We start from the raw sequence: 18533 nt of genomic DNA on the forward strand, positions 1-18533 counted from the left end.
TGGACCAGGGGTATTCAACCGAGTCCGCCAAGGCTGTGAAAAATTTTATATAATCATAAAGCTTGTTTTTATTTTAAAAAAAAAAAAGCAGCCGTTCCTTGACGTTGACTGAGTCTCACTTCAGTGGTGGTTAACGTGAAGTGCACTCAAAAAGCCAACCTCAAGAGATACCGTACTCGCTTCTACGACTGAGGTGAGAATATAAAGGAGTTTATCGTGCCCTTCTAATAGGTTGATCCACGGAACACTGCCACTGCAGTAGCTAATCTTTAATCCACCAATTGATCAAATTTCAATGGCATTGCATGGCAATTACATTACTAACCAATTTATCAAGGCAAAACAGACAATTCATATTTTTCAACACAAGTATAAATTCAGCCAATCATGCCAATTTATCACAAGCCATTTAATTCAAATAATAATTTACAATAAATCACATGGTCTCCAATTACTCAAATTTTCAAATCCAACATTCTATTTTCAAATCAATTTATAAAAATTTCAATTTATTTTATAATTCCATTTATTTTATAAATTCGTATTTTTCTCATAAAACAAGAAATTCATCATTTAAAATAATTTTCACAAATCAAAAAATTGAATAAAAACTACTCTAGATATTTCAAACGATAATAGGTTTACTCACAGGTTTCAAAAGTTCAAATTTCGAGTGTACTCAGCTTAGTGATCCCCAAGCGTAATTTCCTTGCCTTTGTCAAAGGGCACACCACCTTGACACAGTATAAAATCAAGGAATTTACTACGTTGCCCTTAAATTGAAATAACTAATTTGGATCACTAATGCATGGTATGAAATGCAAAAGGTCTAAATTTTGCCTAAACACCGTATTGACCTATTTTGGTCTTTTACCCGATAAATTGAAATATGCATCCAATTTAGCTCCAATTAATCCCATTTCTTTTTCTAATGCTTCAAATCACCAATGTCCAGCCAAATAACCCAAAAATCAGCAAAGCCACATTCATATTCCTTCTTGGAAAAATTCAGCCAAAATGGTGCATCATTGTCACAATTTTTCCTATTTGATTTTCTTTCCATAATTTACTAATTTTCGTATCAAAAACCATGATTTCATAATCAAATAACCTAAAATAACATCACATTCTTCCTCACCATTGACTTGAAAATTCAGCTAAGGCTAGGTAATGGGAAAAATGAATGTTTTTCTACATATTTTGTTTACTAACATGCTAAACTAACACTAAACACTAACATATATCAAAATCAAATCAATCCAACAATTTTCTCTCTCTAGACCCATATGACCAGCCACTAAATCACCATGAAAACATGCAATTTAATCATGAAAAATAAGGAGAAATGCTTGGGAATAAGAAAACTCAAGCTTAATAGAAAAAATCTCACCTTTTTCACTTAATTTTCTTGAAAATTCACACTTTTTCTTTGATTTTCTCTCTCTAGGGTTTTGTTTTTGTTTTCTCTCTCTTCTTGCTGGTTTGGGCGGCCATGGGGTGGAAGATGGGCTGATTTTTGTGCCTTTTAAAAAGAAAAATAATAAATTAATAAAGGCATGACATGTGGCATCATGTCATTGGCCCGTTTTTAAAACTTTAAAAATTTTAATCTTTTTTATCTCCACCACACAATTAGTCAATGGTCAAAATGAGAATAAGGGAAGACCATGTGCTGGACAAATGTCCTGATGGTGGAAAATGACTGTTTTGCCCCTAGGGTGGTAAAATTACCATTTTACCCCTATGCTCTAAAAAATACCAAGAATAAATTTTTCACTTCTTAATCCTCAAATCATACTCCAATAAGTCAAATGGGGCCAAAAATCTTTTTTAAAAATTTCCATTTTGTCCTTAAGTGGCAAATGACCATTTTACCCCTAGATAGTGAAAATTTCGGTTTGACTCCAAATTGATCCTCGAACTCCAAATCACCATATTAAACCATTCTGGGACTTTGATATTCTTAATTTCATCTTAAATTCTCTATTTGATCTAGTTCGAGGCTTAAATCAACTTTGTTGTACCTCTAGGTACAATATCGGCTTTTGTAATTTTTTTTCGGGACTCTCCTAACATGCAAACATGCTATCCATCACATGTATGTCATGACAAGTATTTTATAGAGTCGGGCTTGACATCTTTTCCCCTACTTGGATCAACCATATGATCTTTCTTCATGTCTGATTTCGACATCCGGCTAAATATTAATATTTTAATATTATTTCATTAATAAAATAATATTTTATTCTAAAAATTTTATCTTGTCTCTTTGGTTCCCAAAGTTCCTTATTATGCCTCAATTCACATTCGACCAACTTTATTTATCACCATATCAAAGTATGGGCCATTTCAAGTGGGCTGCCAACAATGGGCAGCCCACATCATAAGGGGTTGTGGCCTGCCCTTTAGTGGAAGCCACGACCCATGTCACAAAAAGGAGCAAGGCCGTGGCCTATGCTTCAACGATCCGTTGGGCCGCAGCCACCTTGTAGGGGAGCTGCGGCCTTAGTTATTTTTTTTTAAGGCTGCGGCCTAGAGCCTAGTGGGTCGTGGCCTGCATTCATTAAAGTTAATGAGGCTGCGGCTTACCCCCCCCTTTTTCTTGAAATTTTTGTTTTCAATTTTTTTACATGTTCCTTCAAAAATAAAAGAGAATATTAATAATTTAATAATTAAATAAATAAAAAAAAATAAAAGAAAGTAAGTTAGAGTGCTTGGGTTGCCTCCTAAGAAGCGCTTCTTTATAGTCACTAGCTTGACTATGGCATCCCCTTTTGCACTATTTTAAACGGCTTTAGACTTTCTTTATTGATCTTGACTGCTCCGGTAAGCCCACTATAATCTCGATAATATCATAAGGTTGAATTTTTACCACCTTAAAGGTGTTCCCCCAATATGGTCTAAGATTCCATGGCAAAAGATGGAGTTGTAAATCAGAAAATACTATTCACTGTCCAACCACAAAATCAAGATGACTGAAAAGTGGTGGTGGTTTTGTCTCAAGAGTTGGCGCTTGCTTCGTTGAAGCTGGTGGACTAGGCTTACCTTTACCTTCATTAACTAAATCCACTTTATGGCAACTATCTGTATAGGGGTATTGAGTTGTATTGAACAAATTAAATACCATTTCCTCCTCTTCAATTTTGGAAGTTATTTTGCCATTCTTCGCATCAACAATTACTCCAACTGTAGCTAAGAATGGTCTTTCCAAAATAAGAGGAATTTCAACATCATCTTCAATCTCGAGCATAATGAAGTCCACTTGAATGTATAAATGCCCAACTTTAAGCAAAACATCCTCTATAATCCCAACTGGGTACCTGATTGTTCTGTTTGCTAATTGCAAGGTAACTGTAGTAGTTTGTATCTCTTGAAATCCAAGGTTTTTGGCAACAGATAAAGGCATTATTGAAACACTAGCACCCAAATCACACAAAGCTTTAGAAATTTTAAAACTACCAATAGTGCAAGGAATAGAAAAACTCCCTAGATCCTTAAGCTTTGGTGGAAGCTTATTCTGGATTATAGCACTACACTCCTTAGTAAGTGCAATTATCTCAAAATCTTCCAATTTCCTCTTTTTGGTCAAGATATCTTTCAAGAATTTAAGATAACTTGGCATTTGTTATAAAGCTTCAACAAAAGGAATATTAATGTGCAGCTTTTTTGAATACCTTAAGAAATCTTTGGAATTGTTTGTCAAGATTTTGCTTGTCACGACCCGGAACTCCCCATCGAGCTTGTGACAACCGCCGCGAGGCCTCGACAGACATTCTTCACCCCGAATGCCGATCGAAACCCCGCAAGGCTTAGCATCAACTTTCGCATCTCCCCGATGAGCAACAATTATTAAATCTCGCGTTTAAATAAATCATAAGTCATTTTCAAATAAGAATAATAAAATATTAATTTTTGGCTCATAGGGCCATTTTCGTAATTTTTCGTCCAAAATCTCAAAACTTGCTAAAAATGTAGTAGGTAAGCAGAAAATATATATTTAATGATTTAAAAACAATTAAGTATCTAAAACGTTCATTTGAAAGCAAATTGTTGACAACTAGTACTATTCAAAAATAATAAATAAAATATTCTATTTTCTCATAAAATAAATTTTTATAGAAATATTCGTAAATAATTTTTCGTACATGAAAGTATAGTAAAAATTGTATGAATAGAAATACAGATAACCAAAATATAAGTTTTGATCTGCAATGACACGTGGGCTCCAATTGACCAAGATGATGTAAGACTGTGAACTCTTACTTTCTATAATGCAGTTTCGAGCTTAGTTCTCGTCCAACTCGACTATCTACAAACTGTCTTGAGCTTGAAAAATGTATAGGAAGAAGGGGTGAGATTTTATAATCCCAGTGAGTAAACAGATACCATCTAAAGTATCTAAAGCCGAGTAAATGGAGACAATTAAAATAAGTCATCATACTATAATTTCATTACCTTTAAGTTCATTTCAACCAAATAAAATCAATCCATATAAATCGAGTAATCAACTTGGCTTATGAATTTCTTAAAACTTTGGCTCGTGCCAAAACTCATACTCGGTGATACCTTGCGCAGGGCATCCAACCGAGTCCGCCAAGGCTGTTAAAATTTTGTATACACTTAAAATATATTTTAGTTTGAGAAAAATATAGTTGTTCCTTGGCGTTGGCTGAGTTCCCCTTCACGTGGTGGTTTGACGTGAAGTGAACCCTAAGCTTTACCCCAAGAGATACCCTACGCGCCTCTCCGTTCGAGGTAATAATATAATGGAGTTTACCGTGCCCCTCTAACAGGCTGGTCCACGGAATCCCCTCTGCAGTAAATAATTAATATATAATCCACCAATCAATAAAATTCATTCTAGCATGACATGGTAATTTATCGCAACCTAGCCTCTCAAGGCTGAATACACAGTATAAATAATTCTAACACCAAAATCAGTTTAGCCATTCATGCTTATTTAATATCATAAGCCATTCAATTTAAAACCATAATTTACAACACAAGCAGGCAGTCTCCAATTACTCTATTTTCAAAACCAGTATTCGATTTCCTAGAAAATTTATAAAATCATTTTATAAAATCACAATTTCTCTTAAAACATAGCAATTTACCATTTAAACCCATTTTTCATAAAATCACACAATTGTATAAAACTACTCTAGATAATTAAGATAATAATAAGTTCACTCACAGTATTAGGAGTAGAAATACTCCTATCTTCCGCCCTCGGGTGCAGTCTCTTACCCGAAACAATTGACTCTCCACCTATCCATAATCTATGACACAAAATAAAATACCCCATACTTTGATATAGTGATAAATAAAGTTGATCGAATGCAAATTGAGGTCAATTAAAATGTTTAAAAGTGATAAAAGACGAAAGGAGTAGTTTAGGATAAAATATTTCGCAAGTGAGAAAATAACAATAAAATAATAATAATTTTATCAGAGGAGAATTTGTGAGATAAAAGGCAATTCAGAAGTCAAGTGAGGCATAATAAGGTATTTCAGGTACCAAGGAGACAAGATAAAATTTTTAAAATATTAATATTTAATCGGATGTCGAAATCAGTCAAGAAGAAAGATCATATGGTGGATCCAAGTGGGGGAGAAGATGACAAGCGCGACTCTATAAAAATATTTGTCATGACATACACGTGATGGATAGCATGTTTGCATGCTAAGAGAGTCCCGAAAAAAATTTACAAAAGTCGGTATTGTACCTAGAGGTACAACAAAGTTGAGTTAAACCTCGAACTAGATCAAATAGAGAATTTACGATGAAATTAAGAATTTTAAAGTCCTAGAATGGTTTAATATGGTGATTCGAAGTTCGAGGATCAATTTGAAGACAAACCGAACTTTTCGCTATCTAGGGGCAAAATGATCATTTGCCAGCTAAGGACAAAATGAAAATTTTTAGAAAAGATTTTTGGCCCCATTTGACTTATTGGAGTAAGATTTGAGGTTTAGAAGTGAAAAATTTTAATTTCGGTATAATTTGGAGAAAAAGGGTAAAATGGTAATTTTGCCATCCGGAATCGAAAATTTAATTTTGAAAGGATTTTGATCAAATTTAATTATTTTGAGTGTGAAATGAGTATGAGGAGTGCAAATTATGCATTATGGCAAATTTTCAATTTTTGGGGTAAAAATGTAATTTTTGAAAAGTTCGGGGGCAAAAGTGTAATTTTGAAAAATTTACTCCACCAAAACTTTGGAAAAATCTGGAAATTTCACTTAAGACTTGGATAAGTCAAAGGGAATGCATGGTGGAAAAAGTAGGACAAATGGATGGCTAGAAAAAAAAATGAATTAATAAAATATTTAAAATATGAATAAAATAATATTATTTCATTAAACAATAAAAAAGGCATAAAAAAATCAGCCCACCCATTCTTCTTCTTCAACATTCGGCCAAACAAGAAACAAGAGAGAGAAAGGAGAAAATAAAACCCTAGCTAAGAAATTTAAAGGGAAAATAGGTGGAAATTCAAAAATCAAGTGAAAAAAGGTAACATTTCTTAAATTTGTCTTGTGCTTTACCTTTCCCATGCATTTTCCATCATTTTTCATGGTTGAATAATGTGATTTGAGGATGATTTGAATTCTGGTCATATGGGTTTAGAGAGAGAAAGTTGTTAGATAAATTTGATTTTGAGCTATGTTAGTGTTTAGTGTTAGTTTAGTATGTTTATGAGTAAAACAACAAGAAAAATATTTATCTTCTCCATGAATTTCCCTAGGCCGAATCTAGCCAATGGTATGTGAGGATGAGGTTGACTTTATTTTAAGAGAATTGGGTGGAAAAATGATGAATTATGAGGTTGGAAATTAAATGAGAATTTTCGGTGTAATAAATTGAAATTTTTACCCACTAGGGGTAAAAGCGTAATTTATAGTCTGTACTGATAAATTGGACCAAATTCACAGTCATTGAGGTATTGTGGATATAATTGGATAATTGAAATTGAAATGGATGGAATTGGAGTCGAATTGGGGATTTTAGGAATTTACACCGTGTATTGGCGAGTTAGGTCGGACATCGCAATTAAGCGATTGTCTAGACATTTCAAATCCTATTTAGTGCATACGTATGGATAAGAGCCTGAAATAATTTATGATAAATTGACACAATTTATTGAATTTTGTATCATGGATTATGGATAGGTGGTGAGTCAATTGTTTCGGGTAAGAGACTGCACCCGAGGGCGGAAGATAGGAGTATTTCTACTCCTAATACTGTGAGTAAACTTATTATCGTCTTAATTATCTAGAGTAGTTTTATACAATTGTGTGATTTTATGGAAAATGGGTTTAAATGGTAAATTGCTATGTTTTAAGAGAAATTGTAATTTTATAAAATGATTTTATAAATTTTCTGGAAAATCGAATATTGGTTTTGAAAATAAAGTAATTGGAGACTGCTAGTTTGTGTTGCAAATTTATGGTTTTAAATTGAATGGCTTATGACAATAAATGAGCATGAATGGCTAAACTGATTTTGGTGTTATAATTATTTATATTGTGTATTCAGCCTTGAGAGGCTAGGTTGCGATAAATTGCCATGTCATGCTAGAATGAATTTTATTGATTGGTGGATTATATATTAATTATTTACTGCAGAGGGGGTTCCGTGGACCAGCCTATTAGAGGGGCACGGTAAACTCCATTATATTATTACCTCGAACGGAGAGGCGCGTAGGGTATCTCCTGGGGTAAAGCTTAGGGTTCACTTCACTCTAAACCACCACGTGAAGGGGAACTCAGCCAACGCCAAGGAACGGCTGTATTTTTCTTAAACTAAAAATATATTTTAAGTGTATATGAAATTTTAACAGCCTTGGCGGACTCGGTTGGATGCCCTGCGCAAGGTATCACTGAGTATGAGTTTTGGCACGAGCCAAAGTTTTAAGAAATTCATAAGCCAAGTTGATTACTCGATTTATATGGATTGATTTTATTTGGTTGAAATGAACTGAAAGGTAATGAAATTACAGTATGATGACTTGTTTTAATTGTCTCCATTTACTCGACTTTAGATACTTTTGATGGTACCTGTTTACTCACTGGGATTATAAAATCTCACCCCTTCTTCCTATACATTTTTCAGGCTCAGGACAGTTTGTAGATAGTCGAGTAGGACGAGAATTAAGCTCGAAACTGCATTATAAAAAGTAAGAGTTCACAGTCTTACATCATCTTGGTCAATTGGAGCCCACGTGTCATTGCAGATCAAAACTTATATTTTGGTTATCTGTATTTCTATTCATACAATTTTTACTTTACTTTCATGTGCGAAAAATTATTTACGAATATTTCTATAAAAATTTATTTTATGAGAAAATAGAATATTTTATTGATTATTTTTGAATAGTACTAGTTGTTAACAATTTGCTTTCAAATGAACGTTTTAGATACTTATTTTGTTTTTAAATCATTAAATATATATTTTCTACTTACCTACAACATTTTTAGCAAGTTTTGAGATTTTTGAGAAAAATTACGAAAATGCCCCTATGAGCCAGAAAATAATATTTTATTGTTCTTATTTGAAAATGACTTATGATTTTTTTAAATGCGAGATTTAATAATTATTGCTCACCGGGGAGATGCGGAAGTTGATGCTAAGCCTTGCGGGATTTCGATCGGCATTCGGGGTGAAGAATGTCTGTCGAGGCCTCGCGGCGGTTGTCACGGGCTCGATGAGGAGTTCCGGGTCGTGACAATTTTATTGGTATCAGAGCATGGTTTAAAGATCAGATATTTTGATTTTAAAGCTTTGGATTTTAAAGTTTTTGATTTTAAGGTTGTTTTAAGAAATCTACACTGACACTGCGTGGCCCCAAGTCCAGTTAAGTTAAGATAAGTTAAGTTAAGTTAAGTTAGGTTCGATTGAATAGAATGTATGCATCTACATATAGAAATCTACTTACTTTTGAGATGCATAAATTATTATGCAATTACTATGTGATTGCATATAGGTTTTGAAGTGCACTAGTGACATACACACCATATCTAGGAGAGACGGTAGTCCCGACGCCTCTCATAGTATTAGTGAGGGATCGCTAGATTCTACTGCTAGGAGCCGATGGCAGCACGAACCGAGTAGTCCAAAAAGTGCAGATAGTAATAATATTAATGTAAGCATAAGAGGTTCCCTTTTGAGAGAATCTAAGGAATATGCTAAAGAAAGGGAAAATTAAGGATAGCCGAAAGAGGTATTCGTTCTAGGAAGAGTGTGACAGTAGTCCGACACTTTCCACCAGGCTGTGGGAGAAATGTAAGGGAACAACCAGAAAAGAATAAGGAGAAAGTAACAGTGGTAAGTAAACCCCGTAGGGGGGTGAACGTTGTACGATATTTTCCTCCTGGTTGTGGAAGAAATGTTGCACCGATAAGTGATGAGGAACGTAGGAGAATACAACAAGCCTGGATTGAAGAACAAAGGAGAAAATCTCAGGAGGAAGAGGATCCATTGATGTGCCTGGATCAGGACAATGCGAAACCTAAAGATGTTTAATACTTTAGTTGAAGTTGTATTGTCATAAATTTAGGCAAGTGTCGTTTAAGGGAAAATGTAGTAGTTACCTGTGTAAAGGAGTTAGGAGTGGCTTTTATTTTGTATGACTCGAACGGAATGTAAAATAGTAGTTTAAATAATTGGATATGTATGGGAATCTTTTACTATAACAGAGATAAATTGGTGATATAATTATTGAGGAAAGTTATAGAAGGAAGCAATAAGGTTATAAATGACATTCGGAATGGATAATGTGATTACGTTAATGATTGTAATTTAAGCATGAAGGGGATTATTCAGTGATGTTATGACACTATGAGGTAATAGTTGGGCACAAATATAAGCCCAATGAAGTTAAATTATGGAATATGGGGAATATAAAATTTTGATTCAGTAAGGATTGCGAGAATAAAGTAAGGAGGAAGCTGAGCTGTTTTCGTAGTTAATTATACCGAAAGTCAATAAGATTATTGGAGTATAAGACAAAGAAGATAAATGGGATAGGGATGACAATAAATTTGAGGAAAGTTGTAGATAGTAAGCAACTTATGTGTGGAGTGGTATATTTATTATGAATTTATTACACTATATGGAAAGGATGTTTTGAGGTGGAATTTTATGAATGTTGATAAAAGTCAAAAGATGACATGAGATGAAAGTATTAATCTGGCTTAGTGTGTAGGACAAGAAAATAGAAGGTATCTATACTTATGGAACTCATGATATATATCTAAAAGGGAATCCACTTGTTGAGAATGATTGATGTGGTGACTTTGAATGCAGACAAATAGCTTTGATGGAAAAATTTCTAATAGCTACAGTACTTCAACATTGACTGTTCAACGTTACACTGCTCCGAATACCTCACGCCTATGATGCATGAGTAAGATGGGAGTGACACGATAATGAGCTTACAAATTGAATTTTGGTTGTTGGTCATTGTGTTTTGTTATCTGAGAGTCTTAAATATTCTGGAGAATGTTCACCCAAATGAATTGAAAAACTTCTTTATTTCGTTGTATATGGGCATATAATTAAAAAAAAAAAATTGAAAGATTCTTGAGATGACTATATTGAGAAGAGATACCAAGTAATGAAAGTGTGAAGGAAGAATTACGAGACTGGTATAGAAAATCAGTTTATATAGAATATCATTACGAGAATTTGTAATATCTGTTTTGATACAGTAAAATGACAAGGATTAGTAACAACATGAGGCTAATTGTGTGGCACCCTAGAAATCTATGAAGATAAGTTAGGGATTGAATGGATGAGTACGTATTTATATATCTTTAAGATTAAGTGTTTTAGGAATACATAAACATCTTTGAGAAGAAATTATAATCATACACAGCAAGTATGAAACATAAAATTTTTTAAAACTTGCTGAGAAGCCTAACTGCTAAATCACAAGTTAAGGGATCATATGTTGTGAGACATAAGTTTAAGATAGATATTCCCAAGGAAAAACTCAAGAGAAGTTTTACTTTAGATCTCGTTAAAGCAAGCACTAAGTTATGTGTTTATAAAAAGGACGCTGTAAGCTGAGAGTGATATTAGTATTAATATTGAAAAATACTTGAGGAGAATCTAGTTTTAAGTTTTACAATTTCAAGTACAATTTATAAATTGGTTAAGGAAGAATGATGTTATGTTCATATGAAGGAGTGGAACAAAGGATGATAGAAGTTGACCTTGAAAATGAAGTCAGATAATGAAACTTTCCTAATATATTATGGAAATTGGAATTCGAAAATGCTTAAGGCATACATGATTCAAATGGGTTCGAGTCTTAAGTGACAAATCAATATCGTAATGCAAGAAAGATACAAGGTAATATAAAGGCATGAAAGATGATTAAGGACAAAAGGATGACTCTTAGGAATTATGGTATTGCATGAGATCCAATGATCAAGTTGAGATAAATCTTTGAGGCATCAATAGGATTATAAAGCATACACGCATAATGGATTATAATTCAATGGAGATGACATTGTGATGAATGATATATAGTATAAGGAAACTCAAACATATGGTTGGAAATGATATGAATGATATGAAGTTATACACAAGTATAATAAGAAGGTTGACATGCACTATAAGAATTATTATATTGAAACTAGGATTGGGATACGGATGAATAAAGGGGGAATGTAGTCCAAGGCATGTGAACACATGGATTCCTATATATAAAGAGAGATGTTGACATTTGAAAATGCATGTATCTATGTATATATGAAATTGATAATTTTATTAACTAAAGTGAAGAATGGTTATCAGTAATTGGGAGTTTTGAAATAGTGTCCAGAGAGGTCAGTGAGCTAAAGTGTTAATGAACATGTAATGAACGATTAAAGTTATGAATGACTTTGAAGGTAAACCTTGAATTGTTTAAGTTCTTAATGGAACTCTATTAAAGGAAGTGTATAGACCAGTATAAGATGGATGAATCAAGGTTGAGAAATTTGGTAGGAGCGAATTAATAAAATGATGATTAGGTATACATAAGTAAGTATGATATGTGATCGAAATCAGTATAATTGAGGTGAAGTTATGGTTCAAATTTAATAATGGTGATAAAGGCATGCTTAGTGTCTCGATATAAGAGATCATGGTTATGAAAAGTATTACTGATCCAGTTCCAAAGGATGATAAGTGCCATAAATAAAGCATTTAATTGAACTGAAGGTGAACGAGGTGAATAAATTGAATGTCCCTATAGAAGAAACAAGGAGTAGGATAATAGAAGGAGATTGATAACGCAACATTGACGGGAATTCGAGGACGAATTCTATTTAAGTGGGGGAGATTAAAATACCCCATACTTTGATATAGTGATAAATAAAGTTGATCGAATGCAAATTGAGGTCAATTAAAATGTTTAAAAGTGATAAAAGACGAAAGGAGTAGTTTAGGATAAAATATTTCGCAAGTGAGAAAATAACAATAAAATAATAATAATTTTATCAGAGGAGAATTTGTGAGATAAAAGGCAATTCAGAAGTCAAGTGAGGCATAATAAGGTATTTCAGGTACCAAGGAGACAAGATAAAATTTTTAAAATATTAATATTTAATCGGATGTCGAAATCAGTCAAGAAGAAAGATCATATGGTGGATCCAAGTGGGGGAGAAGATGACAAGCGCGACTCTATAAAAATATTTGTCATGACATACACGTGATGGATAGCATGTTTGCATGCTAAGAGAGTCCCGAAAAAAATTTACAAAAGTCGGTATTGTACCTAGAGGTACAACAAAGTTGAGTTAAACCTCGAACTAGATCAAATAGAGAATTTACGATGAAATTAAGAATTTTAAAGTCCTAGAATGGTTTAATATGGTGATTCGAAGTTCGAGGATCAATTTGAAGACAAACCGAACTTTTCGCTATCTAGGGGCAAAATGATCATTTGCCAGCTAAGGACAAAATGAAAATTTTTAGAAAAGATTTTTGGCCCCATTTGACTTATTGGAGTAAGATTTGAGGTTTAGAAGTGAAAAATTTTAATTTCGGTATAATTTGGAGAAAAAGGGTAAAATGGTAATTTTGCCATCCGGAATCGAAAATTTAATTTTGAAAGGATTTTGATCAAATTTAATTATTTTGAGTGTGAAATGAGTATGAGGAGTGCAAATTATGCATTATGGCAAATTTTCAATTTTTGGGGTAAAAATGTAATTTTTGAAAAGTTCGGGGGCAAAAGTGTAATTTTGAAAAATTTACTCCACCAAAACTTTGGAAAAATCTGGAAATTTCACTTAAGACTTGGATAAGTCAAAGGGAATGCATGGTGGAAAAAGTAGGACAAATGGATGGCTAGAAAAAAAAATGAATTAATAAAATATTTAAAATATGAATAAAATAATATTATTTCATTAAACAATAAAAAAGGCATAAAAAAATCAGCCCACCCATTCTTCTTCTTCAACATTCGGCCAAGCAAGAAACAAGAGAGAGAAAGGAGAAAATAAAACCCTAGCTAAGAAATTTAAAGGGAAAATAGGTGGAAATTCAAAAATCAAGTGAAAAAAGGTAACATTTCTTAAATTTGTCTTGTGCTTTACCTTTCCCATGCATTTTCCATCATTTTTCATGGTTGAATAATGTGATTTGAGGATGATTTGAATTCTGGTCATATGGGTTTAGAGAGAGAAAGTTGTTAGATAAATTTGATTTTGAGCTATGTTAGTGTTTAGTGTTAGTTTAGTATGTTTATGAGTAAAACAACAAGAAAAATATTTATCTTCTCCATGAATTTCCCTAGGCCGAATCTAGCCAATGGTATGTGAGGATGAGGTTGACTTTATTTTAAGAGAATTGGGTGGAAAAATGATGAATTATGAGGTTGGAAATTAAATGAGAATTTTCGGTGTAATAAATTGAAATTTTTACCCACTAGGGGTAAAAGCGTAATTTATAGTCTGTACTGATAAATTGGACCAAATTCACAGTCATTGAGGTATTGTGGATATAATTGGATAATTGAAATTGAAATGGATGGAATTGGAGTCGAATTGGGGATTTTAGGAATTTACACCGTGTATTGGCGAGTTAGGTCGGACATCGCAATTAAGCGATTGTCTAGACATTTCAAATCCTATTTAGTGCATACGTATGGATAAGAGCCTGAAATAATTTATGATAAATTGACACAATTTATTGAATTTTGTATCATGGATTATGGATAGGTGGTGAGTCAATTGTTTCGGGTAAGAGACTGCACCCGAGGGCGGAAGATAGGAGTATTTCTACTCCTAATACTGTGAGTAAACTTATTATCGTCTTAATTATCTAGAGTAGTTTTATACAATTGTGTGATTTTATGGAAAATGGGTTTAAATGGTAAATTGCTATGTTTTAAGAGAAATTGTAATTTTATAAAATGATTTTATAAATTTTCTGGAAAATCGAATATTGGTTTTGAAAATAAAGTAATTGGAGACTGCTAGTTTGTGTTGCAAATTTATGGTTTTAAATTGAATGGCTTATGACAATAAATGAGCATGAATGGCTAAACTGATTTTGGTGTTATAATTATTTATATTGTGTATTCAGCCTCGAGAGGCTAGGTTGCGATAAATTGCCATGTCATGCTAGAATGAATTTTATTGATTGGTGGATTATATATTAATTATTTACTGCAGAGGGGGTTCCGTGGACCAGCCTATTAGAGGGGCACGGTAAACTCCATTATATTATTACCTCGAACGGAGAGGCGCGTAGGGTATCTCCTGGGGTAAAGCTTAGGGTTCACTTCACGCTAAACCACCACGTGAAGGGGAACTCAGCCAACGCCAAGGAACGGCTGTATTTTTCTTAAACTAAAAATATATTTTAAGTGTATATGAAATTTTAACAGCCTTGGCGGACTCGGTTGGATGCCCTGCGCAAGGTATCACTGAGTATGAGTTTTGGCACGAGCCAAAGTTTTAAGAAATTCATAAGCCAAGTTGATTACTCGATTTATATGGATTGATTTTATTTGGTTGAAATGAACTGAAAGGTAATGAAATTACAGTATGATGACTTGTTTTAATTGTCTCCATTTACTCGACTTTAGATACTTTTGATGGTACCTGTTTACTCACTGGGATTATAAAATCTCACCCCTTCTTCCTATACATTTTTCAGGCTCAGGACAGTTTGTAGATAGTCGAGTAGGACGAGAATTAAGCTCGAAACTGCATTATAAAAAGTAAGAGTTCACAGTCTTACATCATCTTGGTCAATTGGAGCCCACGTGTCATTGCAGATCAAAACTTATATTTTGGTTATCTGTATTTCTATTCATACAATTTTTACTTTACTTTCATGTGCGAAAAATTATTTACGAATATTTCTATAAAAATTTATTTTATGAGAAAATAGAATATTTTATTGATTATTTTTGAATAGTACTAGTTGTTAACAATTTGCTTTCAAATGAACGTTTTAGATACTTATTTTGTTTTTAAATCATTAAATATATATTTTCTACTTACCTACAACATTTTTAGCAAGTTTTGAGATTTTTGAGAAAAATTACGAAAATGCCCCTATGAGCCAAAAAATAATATTTTATTGTTCTTATTTGAAAATGACTTATGATTTTTTTAAATGCGAGATTTAATAATTATTGCTCACCGGGGAGATGCGGAAGTTGATGCTAAGCCTTGCGGGATTTCGATCGGCATTCGGGGTGAAGAATGTCTGTCGAGGCCTCGCGGCGGTTGTCACGGGCTCGATGAGGAGTTCCGGGTCGTGACACAAAATTCAATAAATTGTGTCAATTTATCATAAATTATTTCAGGCTCTTATCCATGCGTATGCACTAGACAGGATTTGAAATGTTTAAACAATCGCTTAATTGCGGTGTCCGACCTAACTCGCCTATACACGGTGTAAAGTCCTAAAATCCCCAATTCGACTCCAATTCCATCCATTTCAATTTCAATTATCCAATTATATCCACAATACCTCAATGACTGTGAATTTGGTCCAATTTATCAGTTCGGACTATAAATTACGCTTTTACCCCTAGTGGGTAAAAATTTTAATTTATTGCACCGAAAATTCCCATTTAATTTCCAATCTCATAATTCATCATTTTCCACCCAATTCTCTTAAAATAAAGTCAACCTCATCCTCACATACCATTGGCTAGATTCGGCCTAGAGAAATTCATGGAGAAGATAAATATTTTTCTTCTTGTTTTACTCATAAACATGCTACACTAACACTAAACACTAACATAACTCAAAATCAAATTTATCTAACAACTTTCTCTCTCTAAACCCATATGACCAGAATTGAAATCATCCTCAAATCACATGATTCAACCATGGAAAATGATGGGAAATGCATGGGAAAGGTAAAGCACAAGACAAATTTAAGAAATGTTACCTTTTTTCACTTGATTTTTGAATTTCCACCTATTTTCCCTTTAAATTTCTTGGCTAGGGTTTTATTTTCTCCTTTCTCTCTCTTGTTTCTTGCTTGGCCGAATGTTGAAGAAGAAGAATGGGTGGGCTGATTTTTTTTTATGCCTTTTTATTGTTTAATGAAATAATATTATTTTATTCATATATTAAATATTTTATTAATTCATTTTTTTTTCTAGCCATCCACTTGTCCTACTTTTTCCACCATGCATTCCCTTTGACTTATCCAAGTCTTAAGTGAAATTTCCAGATTTTTCCAAAGTTTTGGTGGGGCAAATTTTTCAAAATTACACTTTTGCCCCCGAACTTTTCGAAAATTACATTTTTACCCCAAAAATTGAAAATTTGCCATAATGCATAATTTGCACTCCTCATACTCATTTCACACTCCAAATAATTAAATTTCATCAAAATCCTTTCAAAAATTAAATTTTCGATTCTGGGTGGCAAAATTACCATTTTACCCTTTTTCTCCAAATTATACCGAAATTAAAATTTTTCACTTCTAAACCTCAAATCTTACTCCAATAAGTCAAATGGGGCCAAAAATCTTTTCTAAAAATTCCCATTTTATCCCCAGGTGGCAAATGACCATTTTGCCCCTAGATAGTGAAAATTTCGGTTTGACTCCAAATTGATCCTCAAACTCTGAATCACCCTATTAAACCATTCTGGGACTTTAAAATTCTTAATTTCATCGTAAATTCTCTATTTGATCTAGTTCGAGGTTTAAATCAACTTTGTTGTACCTCTAGGTACAATACCGACTTTTGTAAAAAATTTTTTTTTTTTTGGAACTCTCCTAGCATGCAAACATGCTATCCATCACGTGTATGTCATGATAAATATTTTTATAGAGTCGGGCTTGTCATCTTCTCCCCCACTTGAATCAACCATATGATCTTTCTTCTTGACTGATTTCGACATCCGGCTAAATATTAATATTTTAAAAATTTTATCTTGTCTCTTTGGTACCTGAAATACCTTATTATGCCTCACTTGACTTCTGAATAGCCTTTTATCTCACAAATTCTCCTCCGATAAAATTATTATTATTTTATTGTTATTTTCTCACTTGCAAAATATTTTATCATAAACTACTCGTTTCGTCTTTTATCACTTTTAAACATTTTAATTGATCTCAATTTGCATTCAATCAACTTTATTTATCACCATATCAAAGTATGGGGTATTTCATTGCTTTTGAAAACGTTGAGGAAAAGGTGGTGGAGGTGTGGGAGCAGATTTTAATTATGATTTTTCTTTTGAATTTTCAACAGATTTTTCAGCCACAATTTCTTTTTCAGTAGTTTTTCAATTTCTTTCTCATCAGATTGAATTAAAATCTCATAATTTAAAGCTTTATTACTTACCTCTTTTCCATTGCAAAGAGTGATTGCCATATAATGTTCTTTACCTTCTTTTCTTGAGTTGGATTTAGTATCACTTGGTAAGGTACCATGAGGTCTAGTATTTAAAGCACTGGCAAGTTGGCTCACTTGTGTCTCAAGATTTCTAATTGACGCTGCTTGATTTTGAATGGAGGTATAAGTCTTTATCATAAATGCATCGATTTTTGTTATGAATGCATGAGTCTTTGTTATGAATGTATTAGCCTTTGTCATGAACTACATGAACATGTCGTTCATTGAAGGCTTTTTGTCTGACATAAGTGCTCTAGATGGAAATCTAGGAGGAAAGTTTGACTTAGCAGCTGATGAAGACCCTTGGCTATTATTCCATGAAAAATTAAGATGATTCCTCCAACCAGGATTATAAGTGTTGGAATAGGAATTATTTTGTTGCCTATTTCCAACAAATTGACAAGACTCAAAATAGATGGGACAATTGTCATCGGAATGTCCTTCTCCACAAAATTCACATGTCATAAAGGAGTTTTGAACAGCATTAACACTCAGTTTATCTATTTTTTTGTGAGAAAAGCCAATTATGTAGAAACAGTGTTTATCACATCTAATTCATGAATTCCAGCAATTTTTCTTGTACCCAATCTTTTAGATGGCCATTGATAATTATTATAAGCTATCTCTTTAAGCAAATCATAAGCCTCATCAATGGATTTA

At 33.1% G+C, this 18533-nt stretch overlaps 1 long non-coding RNA gene across 1 annotated transcript in view; it reads right to left on the minus strand.

Moving 5' to 3' along the window:
* The window catches only part of LOC108662221 (uncharacterized), a 67825-nt gene that overhangs the window by 28137 nt on the left and 21155 nt on the right, over positions 1 to 18533 (minus strand). The window lies entirely within an intron of this gene.

Source organism: Theobroma cacao, chromosome 1 (genome assembly GCF_053813885.1).
Source record: "Theobroma cacao isolate CCN51 chromosome 1, ASM5381388v1, whole genome shotgun sequence".
Lineage (NCBI taxonomy): Eukaryota > Viridiplantae > Streptophyta > Magnoliopsida > Malvales > Malvaceae > Theobroma > Theobroma cacao.